The sequence below is a fragment of the Wyeomyia smithii genome, chromosome 3, assembly GCF_029784165.1.
Source record: "Wyeomyia smithii strain HCP4-BCI-WySm-NY-G18 chromosome 3, ASM2978416v1, whole genome shotgun sequence".
Lineage (NCBI taxonomy): Eukaryota > Metazoa > Arthropoda > Insecta > Diptera > Culicidae > Wyeomyia > Wyeomyia smithii.
In genome coordinates this window covers 87,502,932-87,528,607 of record NC_073696.1, presented here as the reverse complement: position 1 = coordinate 87,528,607, position 25,676 = coordinate 87,502,932, and the positions used below count along the sequence as shown (strand labels likewise).

Below are 25,676 nucleotides of genomic sequence, written 5' to 3'. Positions count from 1 at the left end.
TATCGAATTTCCCCAAAGTAGGTATACGGTTATTAAAAACAAACATATCGAAAAATTATCTATCATTTTTTCCCAAACTCAACGTCTCTGGGAACAGTATTCCTTGTATTTTTTAATGTGGGGTCGTTGATGATTTTTGTTTAGGATTTACACTTGTTTGTACTTTCTGCAAACTTTTGAGTCATAGGTGTCATAGCGAACTATGACATAGTTTTCGTGCTTCGTATTGCAGCACCTCTGCAATCATAAAATAACAGTTTTCGGCGTAGCTAATTTTCCAAATAAATGATGTAAGAATGAAGAAAATCTATTGGAAACTGACTGAATTTAAGTGACGCTCTCGATCTTTTCGGTTGTTTTAGATGTACTTCTATATATTAGAGCTTCCTTTTCGGGATGTCCCGGGATGGAATTTCTCGGGATTGGTGATTTCCCTGATTTTTTTAATTCAAATAGTAATTCAGGTTTCCGAACAATATTACCTCAATGAAATTTCTGAACAATGAAAATTAACGGTTAATCGAGTTAAAATTCTCGATCCTTTCGAAATTGTGTATACGTATGGGCAATGTACACCTAGTATGAATCATCTCTTCCACTGTTTGTCTATGATTATGCTCCTTAGAGTGCTAATGGAATGTACGGGAAAAAATTGACCGTTTGTTCTTTATGTTCGCGATAAAACGAATCAAGTATCCAGCAACCCATCGCGCTTTTTGATGTGGTATCTTGGAGGAGACAGAACGAAAAACGGTACAACTTTATGATCCCTGAGGAAGGCCAAGTCCAAAGTCTGGAACGACGGACACGAAAGGTAAAAGCGTTTTGATCCACCGTTAACACTGTAAAGCTGCTGCTAACTTACAAGAAGAAATTAAGAAGCTAGGTCAATTGGCTTTTAAAGGGGCGATTTCTGCGTAAATTTGACTCCTCGCTTCAAGTTCATTTTATAGTGCAAATCAGTGCTGGTTAGTCCTTAATAAATAAATCAATATCAACACTGAACTTCTGGTATTTGCTATATATTGATCTGTTAACATCGTAATGACCACTCATCTCTAATTTATAAACAAAATCTTTCATTTCCGATTGTTGAAAAGTCATTCTTTGATTCTATGCATGATTACAGAGGTCAACACTGATGTGGCCCCAGAGCTCTAACTGGAAAAAAATTTAAGATTATAGGTTTTTACCTATTCCTGTGAATTTTTGTGCCTTTATTCACCAACATTTTTTCAAAGACTCAAATGAGTTTTCACGTGAACATAACGCACGGTGCTCCCACAAACCGTTATTATAAAATAAAATGCACCAAAGAATCTGAGTACACCATTCGATTCGCTATGACGTCCAGAATCTCAAAAAACTAATTTTGAGGAGAGGTGTTCCACAAAAAACTCTATTTTGTCGTGCCCAACGTACAGATAGAACATCGCAGTATTCAGCAATTGTTTATCTTCCGAAATTTTCCACAACTTTTCTGAAGGAAGCTATCTGGTATATTGAAAATTAGAAAAAATTTTTTTTTATCTAACTGTTAGGTGGATTGATCGAAAAACTAAAAACGCCAAAAGTAAGGCCTTGTTCTATGAAACAATTTTGCTGAAGACATTGAGTTCCTAAAATCAATTTTTCACAGTCAAATCTAGATGATCACGATTTTTCGAGTTTAGACCACTGTGCACTGTGGGATTTTCAAATAAATCTTCTCAACAATTGTTAATGTCTTGAAATATAGCCCTTGGAATGTGTAGAAACTATTTTGGAAGTTATTTCATAGAATGGTGGATAAATACGTGCTTTACAATAAGTATTTCGTCGTTTTTATATAACTTTTTTGTACTTTACGACCTTCAAAAGGGCATTACTCAAAAATATACCGTACGATGATTTTGAAATTTTCACCAGAGATTCTGGACGTCATAACGAATCGAATGGTGTACTCAGATTCTTTGGTGCATTTTATTTTATAATAACGGTCTGTGGGAGCACCGTGAACGTTATACCCGGCGAGCAATGTAACACTTTGACGTCAGTTGACGCATTTCTGCACTGGTTAGAGGCATCAAGATTCATAGGAATCGGGTAAAAAGCTATAATAGGGCAACCATTTTGAGTTTTAGTGAAGCATTTTTTCACTTTTGTCGACCGGTGATTGATCTCTCCAGAGTTACAAAAATCAAACAAACCACTGCTTACTAAACTTTTGCTCCCCACGGACCATTATTTCATCTTTACGGACAGTCTCAGTTCCATTGAGGCTCTCCGATCGATGAAAGATGTTAAGCACTCTCCGTATTTCCTGGGGAAAATACGGGAACATCTGAGTGCTTTATCCGAAAAATCGTATCAGATTACCTTAGCGTGGGTCCCTTCTCACTGCTCGATACCGGGCAATGAGAAAGCGGACTCTTTGGCTAAGGTGGGCGCAACAAACGGTGGAATTTATGAAAGACCAATTGCCTTTAATGAATTTTTCTCATTTGTACGTCAGAATACGATCATCAGTTGGCAAAATGCTTGGACCAGAGGGGAACTGGGAAGGTGGTTACATTTCATAATCCCCAAGGTGTCGACGAACCCGTGGTTCAAGGGGTTGGATGTAGGTCGGGATTTCATTTGCGTGATGTCCCGGCTTATGTCCAATCACTATAGATTTGACGCGCATCTCCGTCGTGTTGGGCTCGGGGAAAGTGGTATCTGTGCCTATGGTGAAGGTTATCACGACATAGAGCACGTTGTTTGGTCATGCCCTGTACACCGTGACGCCAGGTCTAAATTAATAGCTTCCCTGCAGGCCGAAGGTAGGCAGTCGGCTGTTCCTGTTCGTGATGTCTTGGCGAGCCGTGACCTATCCTACATGTCCCTTATATACGTTTTCCTGAAATCCATCCACGCCCCAGTTTAGTCCTACCCCCTTCCGCCTGCATCCAGTCTAACGTCAAGAACACGTTAAGACCCCGGATCCGGAAACAGCAATCAGACCCGCACGATACTCTCAAGGCCCGAGGGAGACAACCCAATATGCCAGTCCGTAATATCTTGGCCCAGCAGCGGAACATGTGCTTACCTATGGCAATGAAAACCATCATACAGTAAACCAGTGCTTTTAATGCAAAATATTATAGCTTTAAGTTACATTTAGTTTCAGCTCGTGGTCGGCAGCGAGGACAAAAAATTTGCTTTTAGATATTAAGATACTTTAGAAAGTAAGCTACCAGATATAATTGGCGCCGTTAAACATTAAATTGTATTTGTGCCGTGTCAAATAAATTATAGATGAACAAAACAAAAACTTTTGCTCATACGAATTATTCACATCGTGCCTCAAAACCATTGAGAAAGAAAAAATGCCTGATCCTTTATATAATTAATAATTCTAGAAATGGTTAACATAATGCAATATTGACTAATCATCAAACAGAAACAGGTTGCAATGAATATAAACTGTCAATGTGTGAGTGTTGCAACGTCAAAGTAAACTGTAAATAGCATTTTCGCTAACGCTTTATTGACAATAAGTCATTTTTATCTTACAAGAATTAGGACTTTAGTTTCTGCTGTCGTCAGTGGTTTTCGGGCTATGTACCGAACGTCCTCATACGCAGGGAGAGCTGTGCAATACAATAAGAGCCGATTAGTTTAAAATTTGCTGTCACGGAAAGACAGTCTTTTTCAGGAGCCTGCTCTTAAGTACTATGTAACATCTCATGAGTAGCTTATTTATGAGGCTGTTAGAGTAAAAAGAGAGAACAGTCCTCAGTATAGTGTCGCGCCCCAGTCATTTTCCGAAGCTTGCTTGAGAGTATTTGAAAAATAACATTATAACTAATCTCGTGATAAAATCATAACTCAGTGAATTAGTTATAATCAAGGAGTAAGTTATCACTTTTAGATTAAAGTTCAAAGAGTGAGTTATTCCTTTTCTTTGTGTTCTATTTTGCTCGCTACAATTTAAAATCATTCCTGAGTCTCATGTTTGCGTTTAGCGTAAACTCCTGTTTCACCGCACCACGAATCACAAAGCACTCAAAACAAAACTCAATATTATCAGTTTTATCTAATATCGGTAACATGAAAATCATATGTGATCGGTATAATCTGGACTATCCTGAATCAAGTTGATCGTATTGTATTGTAAAGTGGCATGTCTTCAAATTGCCTTATATTCTTATAAAATATCTTGATGCCTATTCATAAAATCTTCTACAATGTGATAAATTTTCCACTAGATAGTTCTCTCACACTTGAAATTTTGACATGAAACCACATTCACCTCTTGGCCTCCTTTTATCAGTTCCAAACATCAAAACGCTAGTAAAGTTTTTCCTAGCTGTTCACATGAAGGCTAGCCTTTTAACACTAGCATCTTCCCTCTAAGTCAAACCAACCATCCGCAGCGCTGACAAATGTTGAGCAGGGAAAAGTCCGTCGGTTTCCCATTCACTTTTCACCAAACTAAGCTGCCTCAGCCCATCTGTGCTGCCACCAGGGCATTGGCAGAGAACGGTATAAATATCAAGTTTCAGCTTCCGCCCTACTCAAATCTTCCGGTGTGGCATCCAATGACGGAGGGATGAAGCAAAAAGTGCCATGCTTGACAGCAGACGAGTAATGTTTCGCCCTGCTTCATTTGCCTTCGCTGTTGATTTACAATTCACGGTAGCAAACAACTTCTCCTGGTTCCATCACTCGGAGGACTTTTCCGTTTTCGATATGTCTCCAGACGTGCTAAATCATAAAAACATCACTGTCTCTTAACGTCTCTTGTGTTTTCCTTCGGTATTGAGATTGTTTAGTTTTCATTGAACAATTTGTTTCTTTCTGTTGTTTGCTCTCTATGGAGTACACATCGAGATTTTATTCATGCAGAACAAGGGGTTGGGCGATACAAGGTTTATCATTTCAGCACAGTCTACGGGGAGAATAAACCCTACATCGCACAAATCTTCAGTGGATCGTGATAGGCCGCTTACAGAGAAAATTTCAAACTCAAGAATTCCTAAACAGAAATCTCCATTTGTTTATTATCAGCGGCTCGTTCCAGTTAAGGACTCAGAGGTCATACATTCCAAACGAAACGATCGCATAACTATGTCCAACGCTAACGAAACTTGCTCCATTGGTTCAGGACAAATACCAGTAAAAAAATCTCCGCTGGTTTGAATTTTGAACTTTGCTACCTTCTCCTCCGACAAATTCCACCAGCTTTTCCAACCGAAGATACCCTGAGTGAAACTTTCCCCAAACGTTGTTGCACTTGGGTGACTCGGGAAATCGTTTTTCATTTGATATTTTAGGGCTTTCAAAAATTTCGGCTGCTAAAATATTTACGAGTCCGACCCGAAGTGTGTTGCTCTGGTTTGTGGTGTTTGCGTCGGGCTGGGGGTGCCTTACGATGATTGATTTCGGAAACTTTTTGCTCCAGGAAAAATGGCTCCGATTATTTATCTTTATTTGCTGGCGATTTTTTTTGCTATTGTTGCCGCTCTCACTAATAGTTTGCAGTGAAAGTTTTGGCTGAAAAATATACTTCTATGTTCAGTTTCTTTGATAGAGTGTTTCGGTAAAACATGTATGGTTCTTTAGGTTAACTGCGACAGTTCACCGAACCTTTATACCTACTGAATAAAATACTCATGATAAATTACACAAACATTGTTCAAAATAAAAGAAAAAGAATTTTCCTCTGCAGATTTTTTCTCCCTAGTTCGAATCGCAAGGTGTCAACTTAATCCCGAATCTTACCGGTCAAACTTCACAGATTGTTTGAACCCTTGGAATAGCCACCGCAATCTAGAGCATGGTTATGTGTGTGTAAAAGAACTGTAGGACTTTTACCCACCGCAACAAATTTCTTGCTGGGCAAGAAACTAAGTCAAACCTGCTGCGTACTTTCTATATGTCTAGATAAAACTGTTTCACTAGCAATCGTTCTTATGCACGTGTTTTTGTAATGTGATTAATATGTTAAGTGAAGATAGATATGGAGGCAGTTTTTGCTTATGCAAGTTTTAAAAGCAACAAGGATAAAAAAACATGTTTGTAGTTTAGAATCTAAAAATCTAAAAATAAGTTTATTAAGAATATGCAACGCGGTACTTCAAGTCAAAAATTGTAGGACAATGCAATAGAGCCAATCGAAGCAAATATGTCAGACGCTTCCCAGCTGATAACAGCTAAAATGGTTGATCTTTTTGATATATCAATTCAACAACTCAAGGGATTTTACAACAAAGCTTCTTTTCCCTTTTCGGGTAGATTAATTCGGGCATTTATTTCCAAAAAAAGCAGTTCACCTGGAACCTTCGTGATAAATGTACTTCCAAAAGCGATAAGTGCCTTTCACCGTCAGTTCGTTCCAAATCATTTCATTCTCTAGACACTTTGCAGTTCCCACCGCTGCTCATCCGGATTGAACTTGGTCGGCTGTTGTGTCGTCGTTGTCGTCGTCGACGGCGATATCCCGGGGCAAATTGGTTGCGAGCTGTTGGGATTGGGATCCTCTATTGAGTGACAGCGACCAGTTCGGTAAACGTACTTTCTCGAACTCTCCCGGGGGAGGAAGCTGAGGGCGCTATCGCTGATCCGCAAAAGGAAAATACGCGCAGCATTTGTGTTATTATCAACTTTACGGAGAGTTATTCCAGCGCGAGTGGTCCGGATACTGCACGCTTCGGGACTTCCTAGTCAGATGGAAAGGAAGCACCGAGAGAATAACAACTTGGGCGGTGTAGCAAATCTAATCTGGGACATATTCAATAAACTTTTTAATAAGACTTGCCATGGGGCAAGGCACCAGATGGTGTGCATGCTAATGCTAAAGAGCGTGGCGATGTTATCGCTGCAGGGCATCCGGAAAACTGCGCGTGGCAGCGAGAACTGTTAGAATCGAGGGGGTTGAAAACCATTTGTAAAGGTAGCATTTAGTAAAATGGTTGAATTATTACAAACTTTGTAAAAAAATGAAGTTTTGGTATACCTCGTTTAAAGCAAGCCAGTTTCGACTCTTCATGCATTGATTATAATAATCCTTTTTAGCATATGCAAATTGCCATTTCATCGTTTAGTAATTGATGATCCATTTTCATCTCTTTTCGCAGATTACATTTTTAAAATAAAGCTAAATCACGCTGCTGGTAAGGATAAAGAGATTTTGCGTAGAAAAAAATCTTCAGCACTGAGGCAAAAACAACCCGCAGGGAAACAATTTATACTGCATGCTATCCCGAAGCTCTTTGTGTGCTTTGAAAGTTGGCAGGATCAGGCTATCCAACCGAAATCCAATCATCACGAACCGTCGAAATTGCTAGGTGAAATTTTCCGGCAACGGGTTTGACCTCTAATTGAGCATAAGTCAGCGGGACACCAAAGCTAAAAGCAAACGAAACAGCACAGAGTCGAATACTAATCATTCCGTTCTGGGTCCGCCCCAGCTTTGGTTCGTGTCATCATCATCACAAAAAAAAAGACGTTCAAAACAACAAAGCCATTCAAATCCAGCCAAAATCGAACTGCGCTAGCCGAACCGGGAAGAAACTGATCCGGCAGATCGTTAATCAATGTACCACTGCTGTGGTGAAAATTCACGCAGAATGTCCGTCATCGCTGGGTTCCGTGGCAGCCAGGACGGTTGAGGTGAAAAGTTTGAACGTTGTTTTTTTTTTGTTTTACCGGCAAACTGGATGAAAGAAGTGTACAGTGCGGGGCGCTTTTGGCTAGCCTTTCATTTTGTGGAAATCCGTGAGCCGGGTGAGTGGTAGAGTAAAAAGAGAGTGGGCATTAGTGTTTCTGTTGGCGGCATTGTCAGTCAAGAAGTCTCTCTTCGCTGCGGGCGGTTTTTTATTGTTGAAGCGGAAAAAGTGAGCAAGGGGTAGTATCCACGAGGGTCAGATAAAACCAGAATCAAGTAAGAAGTGCTTTTTTGTCGAAATAATGAAAAAGTAAGCTCAAAGGCTTAGTGGTTTATTTTTTTAACGAATGTAGTGACTATACTTCCGTGACTAATATTAATACCTTAACGGTGGCTCGACTGGAGCAGATTATTACAAAGGTAAGTGGATTCAAGAATGATTTATTGTTTCAAAAAAGGCGTGTTCATTTACTTCAAGTTATCTAACGCACATACAATTTATAAACACGCACAGGTTATTCGATTACAGGAATGGATAACTACACATAATCTTACTAAAACAATACGCTTTCCTGAAAAACTGAGGCATTCCAGCTTATGTTTATCAATTTCATTGAAGTATAGCTTGAATGCATATTTTTTATAATTTAGTAGAGAACAATGATCAATTTCGATTATTTACCGGTTTTACTTGGACACGCATCACTGACACCGAATTCGATCTAATGTAGAACAAAGTAAAAGGAAAGCGCACGAAATTTAAAATCTCACAATGCTTGGGAGTGTCAATGTTGATTGTTATTTCATTGTCTGTGCAGATAAAAAAACTTTCTGGCTTTTCGATTCTAGAGAATGCACACCGGTAACGTTTACGTGAGGGACCATTTGAGTCAAGATCTAAACTCGGTGTATCTATTTATCCTATAGTCAGCAAGAAAAGTATTATTTACTCTGTTTGTAGAACCTGCGGCAATAACAATGTTATGTTTATTTACCTGCCTTTTTGTATGTTTTTTAAACGTATGACAACGTTTACTTTAATGGAGTGGCACACTGGGAAAAGTGTAGCGAAAGAGCACAGTTTTTAAAAGCCCGGATTTTATACACAAATGTTTTTATCGATTGTTAAAGTTCCCCAAACTTGTGGAAATAATAACAAAGTCGATTCAAAATTAATTCGAAATTACACACCACAAGATGTGGATCTCAATGTGCACTACTGGGTAGATGAGGTTGATCGAATAATGTACATCTGACGATCAAATGCGATCGAACCGTGCCCATTCCATCTGTAAGCAGGTTTCGTTTTGCATATCTTGATCTTGAAGAGAAAACAATTTTCTCCCTTCTTAACAACTGTGAGCTTACATTCAACGTGCGTCACACCATCTGCTATTAAGAGAGCGCAGAGTAATAGTTTCTCTGACGAATAAAGCTCTTAATCTGACAGAGCAGAATCCCAGTGAAACTCTTGTAAATAGCTCATCGGCATACGCAAGATAAGTAAAATAAATTGCTCAGCATCTGAAAAATATGTTAGTTGTTTCATCGATCTGAGGTGCGACAAAAACACTATAAAATCGACCGTTCTGCAGAATACGCAACAATGGTGAGTCCTGAATCTTTTTATAATGTTGAATTCAAAATTTGTTAGAAAATAAATAAGTTTAAAATCTGTACGGACTTCAATGTAAACCTACATGTTTTATTATTTGGCCAACTCTTCTTTTAGTAACTGAGGAGTTAACGAAAACTGTTCCCATCTCAAATTGAGATAGAAAACAATTGTTTACCCTTCGCACGTGATGATAGTGAGTTCAAAAATGAGCTCAGTGACTAAAAAACGCTACGACTAAATGTGGTTAGTTCCTCATTATGTGTGAAAGGAATTCTAGTTCTCCAAGGCGTTTAACGGGTAGAGGAGGAAATTTGAGCAAAAATCAAGAGAATAGATGAAGCATGTCCTTTAGAATTGTAGTGCTGTAGATACCACCTGATCGGCGAAATGATCTTGAAGCTATTCAAAAACACTCTGACTCTATTGGTTTCATTCTATCATACCTGAATCTACACGACATTGCTCTTTTATTTGGAAACAAGCTCTAGCGATCTTGCTCGAAATTCAATATTAGCTCTTGTAGTATGGTGACTTATAAATTACTGAGGACTTGTTGAACTCGAAAATAGATTTTCCTTGTCCATTGAATCGCGTTGCACGGTATGTTGAGAATCATAAATGAGAAAGAATATTACCTTCAGCAGATAATAAAACAAAAAAAGTTCTTCTTCATCTCTCTGTTAATTTCTCTCTTTTTCTAAAAATTGAGTTCTAATCATTTCCATATCTACACCAACACATTCTCTTTATCTCTTGCTCTGGGTTTCGCTTTTGATTCCTGATCCCTTTCTCTTTTGTTTTCCTTTCGTTTTTTTCCTTTTTTCTTTTTTTTATTTCTCTTTATTTCTCCCTCTCTCTCTCTCTCTGTATGTCTTTCTTTTTAATCTCTCTTTTTTACGCCTAGCCTTAACCCAATAATTCCATCTCTTCTACCATCTACTTCACAACCTACCACCCCTACGTAACAATTCGTAACGCTCAAGGGTACTTTCCCTCCCCACAATGAACGTTACGTAATTTATGGATGCCGTATTATCTTCTTCGATCGATGTTTTTGATCAAACTTTTATTCGGTATTAGTTCAGCTTCAACAAATTTTTCAAAAGTATTTTTCATCCAGAGCGCTAGATAGGCCTCTCCGTAATCAAATTTTGCATAATTTGAACTAGTTGAATGTTCCCGACGAAGTTTGGAATCTAAGGTATCATAATTAAGAATTATTTTGTTAAATATGCATTGAACTTGTACCCCTTCGATCCACCTTTTTCTTAAGCCGGTGCCAGAATAAATACGGAGAAAACTGTTTCATATATTTTCCCATTGTTGGTATTATTTCACTAGATCAACGGTTGTGGTCGCAGTGAGGAAGTCCATACAGAAAAAAAATCCCCACGTGAGAAAAAACGTGCTTCGAATCGTCTCGCTTTTATTATAGCATCGGCCTTACTCTCGTAAATCAATCTCCTGACAACCCGCTGTCGCGCTGAAGAGGCTGTCACTAGCGACAGCTTGGAAGAACCAACAGTCATAAGTAGATGAAATATAACAGCCCGTTTTGCATTGCATGTGTCCGCTGTCGTCAGTGGTGGTCGGCCTGTGTACCGAACGTATGAGGAGCAAGGAGAACTTTGTAATACAATGAGAACCGAATTAGTTTCAAATTCGCTGTTTCGGAAAGATAGTACTTTTCAGAAGTTCGCACAGAAAGGGCAAGTCTCTGAGAATCATCACGACTCCGTAGATAATCAAATGGCCATCTAGGGGTGTCATGTGGGGTTATCCCAGTTCCTATATTGGGTAGTTATTCGAGCCATTTGACAGTCGTTTACGCGTAAAACCTTTTGAACTTTTGAAAAACAGAAATCAACATAATAAGAACTGAGCATGACCGTTTATGCTCAATTCTCCTCAACAATGAAATCTGAAAAGATGACGTGATTTTTTTACACGAAAATTTTTGTTGGTATGCAAGGAACACGTCTGAGAGGAAGTGAAGGTTTTCTAATTACTAACAATTGTGCTCCAATTCACAAAATTACGTAAAAATTTAAAAAAAAACATTGCCTGTAATGCTTAAGAATACATGTGAACTGAAACCGAGCTTGAGCTTGATTGATCACCCCGGTTGCCACTTCGTTACTGACCAGGATCGACCGCAATTGCACATAGAAATTATTGATTATTGCTTGGGAGTTAGCTATTCAAGGTGCATCTTCAATGATCCCTGCATGCTAATCAGCACCGTCGCCTACCGGTCTAGAACGTAGATCAAAAGAAGGAAGGAAAGGAAAGTTAGTTCGATACCTTGTTGCTACTAGAAGCCGGATATACTCCTTCACACTCCATAAGCATCGCGGGTATGGGGAAGTTTATGTGTTAGTTGCTTGTCGCGTTGCTTGTCTAAATTTCTCCGTATGTAGTATATCTACATCCGTAGTATATCTATATCGCGATTCTTCTAATTCTATCGATTGCGAGAGAGCGACGACGCACGCGTCTGTCTACCTAATGCAACCACATAGACGTACAAATGTTCACTTTTTTCAGAAGCATATAAATGTTCTCTACCTCACCGTGATAAAGCAATCAGATTCGGACTAGGTGAGGGGGTGGTGATGGTGGCGATGAGGACCCTGAGAATAAACCAAGGCTTAAGTCCTTTGAGCAATTCAATCGGCCATTTTTGATATGGCTGGAACTTTGCATAGACGTTTCTATAGGCAAAAGATACCATTTTGTCCAATTTCATAGTGTTTTATTTAGCTGATTTCCTGCTCAAAATTAATAGCGTCCTCAAATTTGATTTTAGTGGTATACTTTATTTGGAGAAGTTACTTTGTATGTAATTGCGCTTCTTTCAGAATGGACGATTCAGTGATTAATCCACCTAGATGGGATATTAAAATTTATTTTATTTTTCATTTCATTTGAATTTATTTTTCAGGACAGTGAGATAGACACCCAGTGTCTTCGAGAAAGTTGTGGCAAATATTTCTGCTAGCAACTTTGTCAAAGGAATTGAATTTCTTAAATCATAAATTTTAATATAACTTTTTCCTGAATTTTCCACATATTTTATGTCTTTTACAAAATAAGTCAATAGAAATACATATTTTTGCTGAACATTTGATCTACCTATGGTTAAAAAAAAAATAATACTACAAGGTATACAGCCCTAGGGTTGTATGAAATGGTGACGTGGGACTAAACACTGTTATTAAAAGGATTTTAGTTAACAATGGTAACAAAACACATAAAATAAGTTTGTAATGCTTCTAAAATGAAAATTCATTAAGGAACATGACAAAAACTTTTTTATAATAATTTTGCTACATGTTTAGGCTTTCGTTTCTTAAACGGAAGTAAATCGCAACGACCCTGACTCGTATCGTTGTACAAATATTGATGTATATTTGTTTCTTCTTCTCGAATCAACGGAAATAGCCTATTTTTTGATAATAACAGCAAATATATTAAAAATATGCGCTATTTAGATTAATAAAACAGAATATCTTATTGTCATGAACCATACGATTGATTTTTACTTTATTGGATTTACTTATACTAAACTTATTTATTAGCGCGTAAAAATAATCTTTTAAATCGTGTAAAAATAATCCGCGTTGTTTAAAAAAACCGCGTAAAAATAATCCGCGTTATTGTAGAAAATCGCGTAAAAAAGTCGCGTGTAGAAAAACCGCATAGAAGTAACCCGCGTAAAAAAGACCCCAGTGTATTTTTTTGACGTAGAATACGTCTTACGGCAACATATACAGGGACCCAACTTCAATACAGGGATCCAATTTCGAGAACCGAAAACATCGAGAGCGTCACGAAAATTGTCCAATTTCAAGCGTTTTAAACTCAGTCAGTTTCCAACCGATTTCTGACATTTTTGCAGCAATCGATTGGAAAATCATTCAAGCACTCGTCCAAATGCAGAAAATTGTAATCTGATTGTTTGAACTATTGTACTATTAAAAATTGTTGAACATTGTCGAAACGCAAATAACGCAAAATCGAAATGCCTTTCCCTAAAAAGGACGACAAAATGGAGTGCCTAGTTAGCCGGAAATGCACTCTTTGGGCTATATAAGAGACTGTTCCTCCTTAAGCCAATCAGTTTAATGGCAGCAGGCAGCAGCAGCGGACATCAACACCGATGGCAGAGGGCGAAGTGGATCAGCAGCGGGCAACAGCGGCGGTGGTAGTAGTTATCTGCAGTTTCTACCTCTTTCAGTTCGGCTTTCCTTCGATCTGAGTTGGACCCCACCAGCGGTAATCCAATTCAGATGTTGTTGGGTAAATACAACCCGAAACTGAAAGTGACTCGCACCGCCAGGTGGTTCGAGAAGCCACCATCATCCAGCGAATGTATATATAGGGTGTGTGCACATAATGTGTGTGAATATCTATAGCGTGTGTCGCTAGCTATATAAGGTGTGTGGCTAGCGTGCGTGGCTTACTATATAACGTGCGTGGCATGCTATATAGCGTGCGTGGCTAGTTATATAGCGTGTGTGTATGTTTATAGCGTGCGTGGTTTGCTATATAGCTATATAGCGTGTTTATGCATATCTATAGCATGTGTGGCTTGCCATATAGCGTGTGTGGCTAGTAGTGTAGCGACTAAAATTTTCATATATAATTGCAAATAAATCACCTCATCAGCTTCAATTATCACTGTATCATTCAGAACTAAAACAAAATTTGCCATGTTCAAAACAATTATTAAGTTGTCAATAAATGGCTTTGACAAGCGCTATTAATTTTAATTTGACTTCAGCTAAGCCTCAAAGTTTATCTGAAGAATTTTTGAGCTGGTGAGCCTGAATCACATAATTTTTCGCACAAATCTTACTATTTGCAGCAATCAATTGTAAAATTATCTACACTATCGTAAAATGCAGAAAATTGTTATTTGAACTGTTATACTATAGATGGGGAATGCACTATTTGCCCTTGACCATAGCCTCTTCGTAGCCACTGCCTAAATTACCCCTCTTCTGCCCAGTGCCGCCTTTTGACGGTCTACAGTTGAACCTCTAAAAAGTTTCAATTGATACTTAAAAAATAATTTTCTTGTAACTTTTTATCAATTTTCACCGTTGAGCAGTGGAATAATAATGATGACTAGCATATTATAAAATTGTTACACGTTTTATCCATCCAACAATATATTGGTTATTATAATCCATCATGTGGTTATGCTGTTATTATCGTTTGAAATCTGACGTAACATTTGCCAGTTTCGTTTCCTATTTTACAGAATGCATCCCAGTATTGAAAACAAAGACGTAGTCCCACGTCAAAAGTTATTCGACCATCAACGGTTTTTCAAGTGTTAGTTTACTTTAAATTACTCACTCGTACGCAAAAATACGCAGATAATTCTCTGAAAGCACGTCAATTCTACTTTTAAAGGAATATAAAATCATTTTTCTAATAGAGCCTTTTCGATTGTTTTAAAGAATTTTTTTTTTTGCATGAAAATTTGTACTTTTACATATAACTTTGTTATTTCCTAATATAAAGTTTAACAATCTTCAGCAGGAATAAAACCCCATGAAAACTGCACGTCACCTAAAGTGCCAACTTTGTTGTCTTCTTCATTGGTTGTCCCCAATTTCCTCAAAAAGCTTCTAGAGTTTATATAAGCGGCTGTTACAATGGAAACACGAATAAACTGTTGATAAATTTGAAACATTTTTTCAGTTGAGTTGAAGGAGAAATAAAACGAACACAGTTTCTTCGGATCCAATGGTAACGGAGGCTGGCCAAAATTTAACACGAAAGAATTAACAGAAGATGTCAAAACTTAAAACAAAAATTCAATTTGAACTAGACAGCGAAGAATAAACTCGAAAAATTTATGATTGATTCACTTTGTGTGGCGTCATGTTTGAAACTGTGACTCAAAAAATCATATTTTTCTTTATAACGCTTTCCCATGATTTTCTATATTTTTACAATCTTTTACAAAATTGTGCGGTTTTTACGGGCTTATATTTTTGCAGAAGATCGTAAAACTCTATGTTTAGATTTTTTTTCTCGCTTATTTTCCGTCGGTCTATTTCCGCCACTGTTGTGGCCAATTACCGACGCCCAGGGAGGCGACTCCACACCCAGGTCCCTAACTCACGACCCGTTTATTAACGGACCGGCGCCAACGGCTTTACTTCCTCATGCGATGGAAGGCGTGATCCCAGAGATTTTTCGCCTCAGAAAATCTCCCGGTGTCGGCTAGGATTGAATCTAGACCAGTTGGGTTGGTTGTGAGTGAATCACGCCACCCCACAACCATCGACACCTATGTCGGCGGTGGGATTTGAACCCAGGCGTCGAGCGTGGTTGGCGGAGACGTTACCAACCACACTAGGCCCCCGCTCGTCTATGTTTATATATATCAAAGTTATTCGAAAAAGTACGAATTTTTATGCTTAAAAATTCATTCATTAAAACAATCGAAAAGACTCTACTAGACAAATGATTTTATATTTTTTGGAAGTAGAACAAACGTACTTTCAGAATATTAAACAGTTATCTTCGTATTTTTGCGTACGAATGAGTAAATTAATGTTAATAGTTGGATAACTGTTTTATTTCGAACTATAGCTGGATAACATGTTCAGAAAAAATGTGTATTTATATTTGGCTAATAATTTTGTGGAAGACATATAATATGTACAACATTCAAGGGAAAAGTTATATTGAAAATTATGATTTGAGTGAACTTTGAATATTAAACTTTTTATATCTTTTTTAACATAAGAGATAGAAGTTCGACACCTTCGACAAAGATGCTAGCAAATACATTCACTACAACTTTCTCGAAGACAGCAACTGTCTATCTGTGGGAAAAAAGAGCTTAGAAAGAGAATATCGAAAAGACAGCCTGTCCAATGGAGTCACTTGCTGTGAGCACCTACAAAAGAATCCAGAAAATTGAACGTGATCATTGCTAATCAAATTGCCTCGAGTCGGGGAAAAAGAATATCGTTTCCACTTCCATCACAAATAATTCCGCTCGACTGGGCCACATTCTGTTCATTGGCAATCTCGATCCGACAACAAGTCTTGGCAACGTGCGATTTAGACGATTGGCGAACACACATGCTCGTATAGAGCACTTGCTCTCGAACGTTATTCGTTTTACGTGCGATATCTCGGACTTACGCGCCACAGAGTGCCTCATCGTTTCCTTCCGACATTGAGCGTACGGATAAGATTGATACGTGCTGCGAAGCTATGTTTACCACAGTACTACGGGATTGAGAATATTAGACCAGAATCCGACTGGCTTATCGAACGGCTTGAAATATTAGCAGCAGAGGGACTACCTCTACTAGCGCCAGGAACGAGGAGTCGAACCCGCAAGGTCAACTATCTGCCAGCACAAGCTCACCAATCTCATTCCAAATTCATAAACATGAAAGTGTACATTCTCGTGGGGCTTTCCCTCCGGCATATTCGAAGTATTTTACATTCGATTGTTCCATTTTGCGACATGCGGTGGTCCTACCGCACCAGCCGAAAGTTTTCGCTTGTAAGACAAAGGGTGGCTTCCGCTGGGTTGTCTGTATGTGTCAAGTCGCGCAACTGTGCGCGGCGTTTCATGGCAGCAGGATCAGGGTTGAAGTAGTTCTGAATTGACGTAAAAATGTGACACAGATTTTGCCAAATCCTATAGATCTCCAGAGCAATGTTTGAAATTGAATGCTGATCCTGTCAGCTCCTATTAGGGGGGATTTATTGCCAGCTATAAGAAAGATAAACATTTGGTGGCAATTAAAGTTGGTAACCCTGTGTGTGTGTGCTGGGCCCATTCAACGTTACGCTTCTATTTAAGCCCATAGAGCTCCAAAGTGAGTGTCAGTATAATATAACGTACGGTCGATCGTTCGTGGGGATGGTACCAAGGGAAACATTGGATGACTGACGTTTTATTTACGTATAGCACGCATTGGGCATGTGTTGCATACATACATATGTAAAACTGCCTTCTGCGGTTAAATCTTAATGGATTCCAGAAGCATATGGTCGAGACCACCGGAGCGACGAGCGACTGTCTGTCGGAAGACGACAAGTTCGAATAGTAATTCCACTCATGCCTACATGCCTGCATAGAATGGGCATGGTTAAGTTACAATCCATCGTACCAATCTCCTGCAGCCGCATGGCTTCGATGATTCGCTACACGCTACCGTCTCCGACCGGAAAAAGGTTATACACGCGAAATATGTGCCATTTTCTTAACCCCGCATAAAGGCTGGCTTGTTCCGCATGCTATTGCTGCTGCTGCGGAACCGCCGGAAAGACGCTTCTGCCTCGAAACTATTTTGGCATTCATAATGTAGCAACCCTGCGAAATATTGTTAGACTGTAAAAGAGGCGGCAGCCGGGGAAAACTTGGTGTGTGTCACAATTTACGAGCACTTGACGCTCCTTTTTTCCTGCTAGCGCATTGATTTTAGCCTGTCTTGACGATGTGCTTTAATGCAGAGTGTCAAGGATGGTTAAGAAGATCGTCGTAGCCCATCCGTAGCGACAGCAGCAGCGTGGTGCGGTGAATGCCGTACCGTAGCCAAAAATCACGATCTTCTTCGGCTTGGATTCAATATTGGAAATAATATGCGGCCTCGATGGAAGTAAACGAATCTTCACAGCTGGTTCAGGTAGTTCAGAGCGCAATTTTCTATAACCGTGCATTGGTTAGACGCATTTTGGCAGGTCTAGAACAAAAAATGGAATAACAAATCGCAGCTCATTTGGAGTAAAATGGAAAACGTAAACGAAAACTGGCGTAAGATTTCTCGACCTCCTGTCGGTATCTGACACAGATGTTCAGAACCTTGCGTGATTATATGAAGAACCATTCTGGCTGGCTTATCCAGTTCTAGAGTCAAAATGATCCGTATCGTTCGGTTTCGTTTAACTCAGATTTCGTAGCTATTATTTGTTAAAAAAAGTTTGTTGTCGTACTTAAAAGACATAATAAGTACTAATTCACTCGGGAGAATGCGGGACCGACTGGCGGTATTGAGATTCCACACATTAGCTAGAAATTACTGGTCCTAGGCGATGCTTTACTGTGTTGAACTGGATGTGGCATCTAAAGAAATAAAGATGAAATACATCCTAAATTAAATTGATGATTGCTATGAGCCTGGGTAATACTCTGAAAATGAGCCGACTTGTGATCCCTCAAATCGTATTTCGTAAGTGTTAACTTTTCCTACGTCACAAACACTCTGCGAATTGAAATGTGAACAGTTTTCCAAGGGATTCTCTGCTGTGTAATTTTACCAGCTCTTATTAATTACAATGAAACAATTATTTCGTCTGTTCATTTTAGCTATATGGGTAAATTTAATCTAAATTCTACACCCAGAGTATGCATCGTATCGAAATTTTCAAATGTTATTACTAAGAAAAGATTGTTGAAGTACACACACTCAACTATGAGCAAACTAGTTCCGATACATCGTATGATACTTTCCCCGATGTAGTCATAAAATGTTGTTAAGCCAAAGAACCAAGGGGATTTGATCCAATCATCGCAGTCAAATGTGTGCTACACTCGTGAAAACTTCCAGCATAATATTTGCCATCGTATGCTTCCCTCACTAGTGGGTGGTAACTCGAAGCCCGTAGGTACCGAATCCTATAATTCCTGCTGTGGCCGTAGCATGTTTCGGCACTGATTCTGGCATAATATTATTTGAGAAGAAATCCTACGTACTCATATCCTTCCCATATTTATAAGGCGTCGGGGTTCATCCACACACATTCGCAATACCCAATCTTTTATTGAGTGGTTAACCGTGCTGCTGCAGCAGTATTGGCTTGGTTCTCTATTGGGGAATGGAACCACAGAAATCAGTTCAGTAGAAGTGTGCTACCGTTTTAGCTTGCTGGTACAATATATGCTATCAAAAGTCATAAAGTAGGGTAAGCCGATTCCACCGGCCAGAGGCCCAGGAATTATTTATCGCTACGGTGTAATGGTAATGATTTTATTGTTTTATGTCTTGTCGGTATGGGTTGGCTTTTTGGGTTGGCTGATGGCATTTGGGTTGTAATAGGGCTGATAATCATTGTTCAAATGAGCGGTTCAATCGGATAAAGTTGATTGAAACTAATTGATATTTCAACATTTACTCTAGATTATGTATTTTTATCGTAGTTTAAGAAATTTTAGAAATGCATGGTGAAACGGATTCATCGCCAACCGCTGTTACATGTTGCTGAGTAAGATTATGTTTATTTATGTCGAAATGAGAACGAAGCACCTCTAACCTTCAATGAAATAACATAGAACTTGGTCGGAAGCGATTTACAAGGTCAATGAGGTCTCGCATCTCAGTGGGGAAATTAATAACCGATTCACCTCTCCAAATGATTCAAATATTTTTTATAACTGAAATTAAATAATAAATCGTCGATTGTTCGATGGAATTCAAAAAATTTGCGACTTTTACTGTGGAGTGGTGATAGCTTTATTAATCCATGAGAACCGAAGCAAGCGTACAAAGCGAATGAAGAATTTTTATTTTTACCATTCCTGATACTTTCACTGGAAGATAAACTAAAATCTATAGTGTACAAAAAAACTTTTGTAACCCTCGATAGTGCCATATATGAATTTATATCAAAGAAGCTATTGACTGCTTTGACTGGAACGTGTTAGTTTCGTGATTGGCAAAGAATAACGATTTCGGATTGACGTTCGAAATAAAATCCTGAAGTGCGCAAATGTGGTTTATTGTGAAAGTTCAGGATTCTTTATTTGTTTGTGATATAGGATACCAGCATTTTTATCTTTCACGTATGCTGGTGTTTTGGGTGTGTTTTGTATGGGGAAAAGAGATGGAGACGATTAATTTCCGTTTCTCTTTTATTGTGAGACTCCGTGTCAGTCCAGATAGACTTTATTGGCAAGCAAAATAAACCCATGTCAATGATTGATCGACAAACTGAACATTTTCCATGAAGGTGAAATATTTGTAGACTTAAGACCTCACGAGTATTCTTTCACAACGTTCTATGCATTTCACAAATTGTAAATTTTGGCAAAAACTCAAGAGCTAAATTATATATTTTTTGAATTTCAGTTAATTTTCTAAAGGTATCATAATGACCAATTGACCAATTTCCCATTTCCCATTTCCGGAGTATTTTTAATTTAGGTACAAAAAATACGAATTATTACGGGAATACACCATTTCCTTAACCTTTTCGTGTTCCCCAGCATCATTCTTGTATTACCCGGAATGTACGATCAATATTCCACAATTTACTCGTTGGCCACAAGAAAATTGAATTAATAATTCAAACGCTGCACTTATTTATCGTCTGATTATTTCGTGGGTAGAAACAAAGGCCTTCAGAAACTCATATGAAATAACGAATGAGGGTCGGTGTACGCTACCCGTGCTTAATGATGTATCTAAAATATCTGTTGCCCGTATATAAATTGATACGCACTACTCGGAAATTCTGTTATCGGTCCTACCAGAATCAGGAACTCAGAAAAAATATTCTAGGAAAACGTATTTGAACATTACTGACGGTGTAAAAAATAGCAGTTCCGGCTTTTACCTGGCATAGACCTGGATTTATTAGAAAATAAGGTGAAAGATTTCCATGAGATGATTTTTGCGAACTCATTTTGAAACAGGCCCGTTGCATAGCTAATAAAAACTGATTACAGGTACACACAATTGCCATCCCTTTGTAACGATTTGATAAAATTAAATTTATAAGAAATATACTAACTAAAGGAGTACCGTAAACTGGGGTGACTTTGATCACTTTTTTGATAGTATCTCAAATATTTTCAGAATATACTGAAATACAAAATTTTTAGAATATATATTAATGATTATCCACTGAGAGAGAAGGTGGTCTAAAATCATCAAAAACTAGTCCACGAGGAATATGACTTATGAAATTGGCCAAATTTGCATGTTACTTCACGTCTTGGGTTTAGAAGAAATATGTGATACGCTGTAGAGAATATTGGGACTCAACATTGCCTTTGAGGAAAAACTTGCAAAAATAACAATAAAATGTATTGTTATAATATTTGTTCATCTTAAGAACTAATCTGGGAACAAAATAAAAAAACTTTACGTATTGCAACTTGTTGTTTTGAATCTGCTTGAACCGATTGTTTGTATGCAACAAAAATCGCCAAAAATACACCTTATTTTCAATTAATATTTTAGCATGAAAAACGCTCTTTAAATAGCAGGAAATGCATGAATAGTAGCAATGCGAACATATATCCACGCAATCAGTGAAGATTACGACAAGTCCCAAGCACTACGAGCGCTTTTTTACCACATTTTCAAAAAAGAGGTACAGTGATCAAAGTCACCCCGGTGATCAAAGTCACCCCAGTTTACGGTAATAATCTTTTTATATATGTATATATGTGGGTTTTGTATGTATGTATGAATGTATTTTCCAGCATAACTCTCGAAGTCCTTAACCGATTTCAACCAAACTTGGCAGATGTGTTCTCTGTACAAAGGAAGTGGTCATAGAAATATTGGATAGGGGGAGGGGTCACCCTTAAAGAAGGAGGGGGTTAAAAGTAATAAATTTTCATACATAATGGAAACCTTTCATTGAAATTTGATGGTTTTCGGGCTCTTGGTCATATTTGGAGTCCGAAAGTTGATGTCCAGAGACCAAAACATGATGCTCGATGCCATTTTCAATCCCAGATGGTGACTTCCGATTTCTGGGAAGCCATTTAAAACTGTGGAAACGGTATTTTCGGAGCAAAAATGACTCTTAAGAACCGGTTATTGGTGTCTGACGATACTTTGAAACTTGGGTTGCCGACTTTCGGTTTCTGTAAATCTGCAAAAATTAATAATTGAATTATAGGGTAGATCTGCCTAATATTGACCACTTCCTTTAGTGGACCACCTGAACTTCTTACACCAAATTACACATTATAAATATACTTATTTTGATTTATGCTTTGACAACTTCAATAATGTTCTTCATTAGAAATGTTGCAACAGACGTTTACTATAATATTCTTCATTAAAGCTGCAAAAAATGTCTTTTAATAACAGCTACCTGGTTTGCCATGGTTCGTTAACGTTTTCATAGGAAATGGCTTTACCAAAAACTGTACTGACATCACACTTTCCGAGAGAAAATAATCAGACTTTCGATGAACGGGTAGGATAATAGTGTCTTTAAAAGATAGGCAATAAATTTTACTAGAAAAACACCTAAAATATTGAAAAAAAAATAGTGGCCCGATTAAGGGTGGAAATAATACTGTTTTCCTTATTCCGGCATGCTTCATTTCGAATGAGAGCTATCTTCGAAATAACGCCGCGAATCATAGTTACCATAGTTACCATAAATTTGTTATGATTGAGTTATTGTATAAAACTGCTGCTAAAATGGGAAATTGGTAAAAAAATATACTGAAGCAGCTGTTACTGAGTGTCTTCAAGCAATAAAAATGGTGTTTCGTCTAGAGAAGCTCGCAGGCGCTCCAATGTTCCCGGCGAGCAGTAAGTGGTCAGGAAAACCACGAAAAGGTAAACAAACTGCATTGACTGCCGCGGAAGAGGACTCATTTGTTCGCTGGATAACTCGGATGGCACGTAAAGGATTCCCTGTTCCGAAAGAACGGGTGCAGTCTACAGTTGATCCGGATCCAAAACTATCATTGCATAAGCCAGAGTTAGATTCATCAGCGGCAGCTACGGTTGAAGAGATGTATTATTTAGACCTGGCCCAAATTAGGAACTTGTTGTGGTCCAAATAAGGAAACGGTGGCCCATTAAAGGAAACTGAAACGATGATTTATTTCTTTTATTATGAGAAAATAGAGGTATTATCAAGTTGTTTTTCATGCAGAAAAGATGATAAACATGTAACTTCATGTTTATACATAATAAAATACTTATTTCAGTTTAGATATTTACACTTTTTCTTGCAAAATTTGCAGCTACGCTACTTGGCGATATGGATATTTTCGGAATCGGAATGACGTCGTCATACGAAAATCGATTATACCTATATTTTCAAATATTGGCCATTTTTGAATCGTAGTGACGTCTTTTTGCAGCCGAAAATCGGCTTTCGTGCAAATGTTTCTAGAGAAGTGTTTCAAAACATCCAACCTGCTTTGATCCGTTTTTGGAACGATTTCGTGACATATTTCTTGCAAAATTTGATAACGGAGAGTCCAATCTAGCGTTTTGGCTAAAAATATGTTTGGAAAAGTTGCTGAAGTTCAAATATTACCGAATTAAAATTTGGTTGAGAGCATCGATCAAATAAGATAAGAGCTCCTAAAATCCAAAGTTTTGTATGTATGTATGTATGTTCCAGCATAACTCTCGAATGACTGTACCGATTTCAACCAGACTTGGCATACGTGTTCTTTGTACAGAGGAAGTGGTCATAGAAATATTGGGAAAAGGAAGGAGCAACCCCCAAACGAGGAGGGGGTCTAAATTGATCAGGAAATCAAGTGTTGTCATGCATTATGGGAACTTTCTGAATGAATACGATAGTTTCTATGCCTTTGGTCATGTCTGGAGACCGGAACATGATGTCGAAACGAGAAACGGGTAGCAACCAAGGCAGTCTTAACTTATAAGAAAGTCAGGTCTGCTAGTACCCTATGGGAACTTTTTGAAAAAGTACGATAACTTTCATGCCCTCGGTCGGTCATGGGCAGAAGTTGATGTCTAGGGACCGGAATATGATGTCCGATGTTTTTCTAAAACAAAGATGGCGACTTTTGGCAGATGGCGTTTCTGGAAAGCTTTATACAACTGTAGAAAACGTTTACAAGCCTCCAAACATTGGTATTTCCGAAACCAAGATGACCTTTAGAAATCTACTATATAAAAATAGAATTCCGTAACGCTTGATCTTATTGATATTATTCCCTCAGTCTCTGAGGTGTACAGTAACCATCATCATTTTGAATCGTTCTAACACAAAAATGATAAGCGGTGACATGTAGGTTTTTTAACATGAAAATGTTCGCTGATGTTCAGGAAAGACATTTGAGAAAAATAGGTATCTATTTACTAAAACTTGAGATGTTATTCACAAAACTACGAAAAACATGCAAAACTATGACTTTCTGTGCTAAATTTGCCTCTAAATAAAAATTCAAAGCGATGACATATGGTTCTTTTTTCACTAAAATGTTTGTTAATGTTCAGGAAGGACATTTGAGAAAAAATAATTAGTATCTGATCACTAAAACTTGAGATATTATTCACAAAACTACGTAAAACATACAAAATTGTGACTTTTTGTACTTAATTCGTCTCCAAATCAAAATTCAAAGCGATGACATGTGATTCTTTTTTCATTAAAATGTTTGTTGATGTTTAAGAAAGACAGAAAAAATGAGAAAAAATAACAGGTATCTGATTACTAAAACTCGAGATATTATTCACAAAACTACGTGAAACATGCAAAATCATAACTTTTATGCTGAATTTGCCTCTAAATCAAAACTCGAAGCAGTGATCTGTGATTTTTACTATAATAAAATGTTCGTTGTGTTTAGGAAAAATAGGGTATTGAACGTCCTCGTCAGTGGTTTTCTTCGGCAGTTTTTCTGCAGCAATCTTATGCAAAAGGGGGCCGAAGAAAACCACTGACGAAGACGTTCGATACCCTTTCTGATTGTTTGGAATTTAAATATTTTCCACAAAACCACATGAAAAATACAAAACCATAATTTTCTAGGTTCAATTTGTCTTTAAATCAGAATTCAAAGCGATGACACGTGATTTTTTTCAATAAAATGTTCGTTGATATTCAGGAATGACATTCGAGATTAAAAATAGTTATCTGATAACTGAAAATAGAGATATTATTCACAAAACTAAGTAAACCATGCAATATCATGAATATTTTGGCTCAATTTGTCTCTAAATCTTAATTCAAAGCTATGATATATGACTTTATCCATTAAAATGTTTGTTTATGTTCAGGAAACTTTTGACTTTTGAGGAAAAATAACAGATTTTTGATTACTGAAAATTGAGATATTATTCACAACACTACTTTAAACAAGCAAAATCATGAATATTTGAACTCAATTTTTCTCTAAATCGAAATTCAAAGCTATGATTGTTCTTCATTGAAATGTTTGTTAATGTTCAGGAAAGAAATTTGAGGAACAATAATAGGTATTTTATTGCTAAAAGTTGAGATATTACTTTAAAAACTATGTATGTTTGAAGATGATTTTCAGCATACAGAAAAACACATTAAAATACTCTTTTTAAAATTTATATATATTATACATATAATACATGACTTTTTGAGCATGAGCCAATTCGCCTGTAATTTTTTTTTTTTCAATAAAATGTTCGTTGTTCCTTTAACATCTGCAAATATTTTCCTGCAGAA

At 37.7% G+C, this 25,676-nt stretch overlaps 1 protein-coding gene across 2 annotated transcripts in view; it reads left to right on the top strand.

Annotated features, from left to right (window-relative positions):
• The window catches only part of LOC129732403 (uncharacterized), a 596,785-nt gene that overhangs the window by 36,985 nt on the left and 534,124 nt on the right, over positions 1-25,676 (top strand). For both annotated transcript variants that reach the window (XM_055693256.1, XM_055693257.1), the window contains exon 2: positions 7,104-8,053. The gene's annotated coding sequence lies outside the window, so the exon portion shown is untranslated. The remainder of the gene's footprint in view (positions 1-7,103; positions 8,054-25,676) is intronic.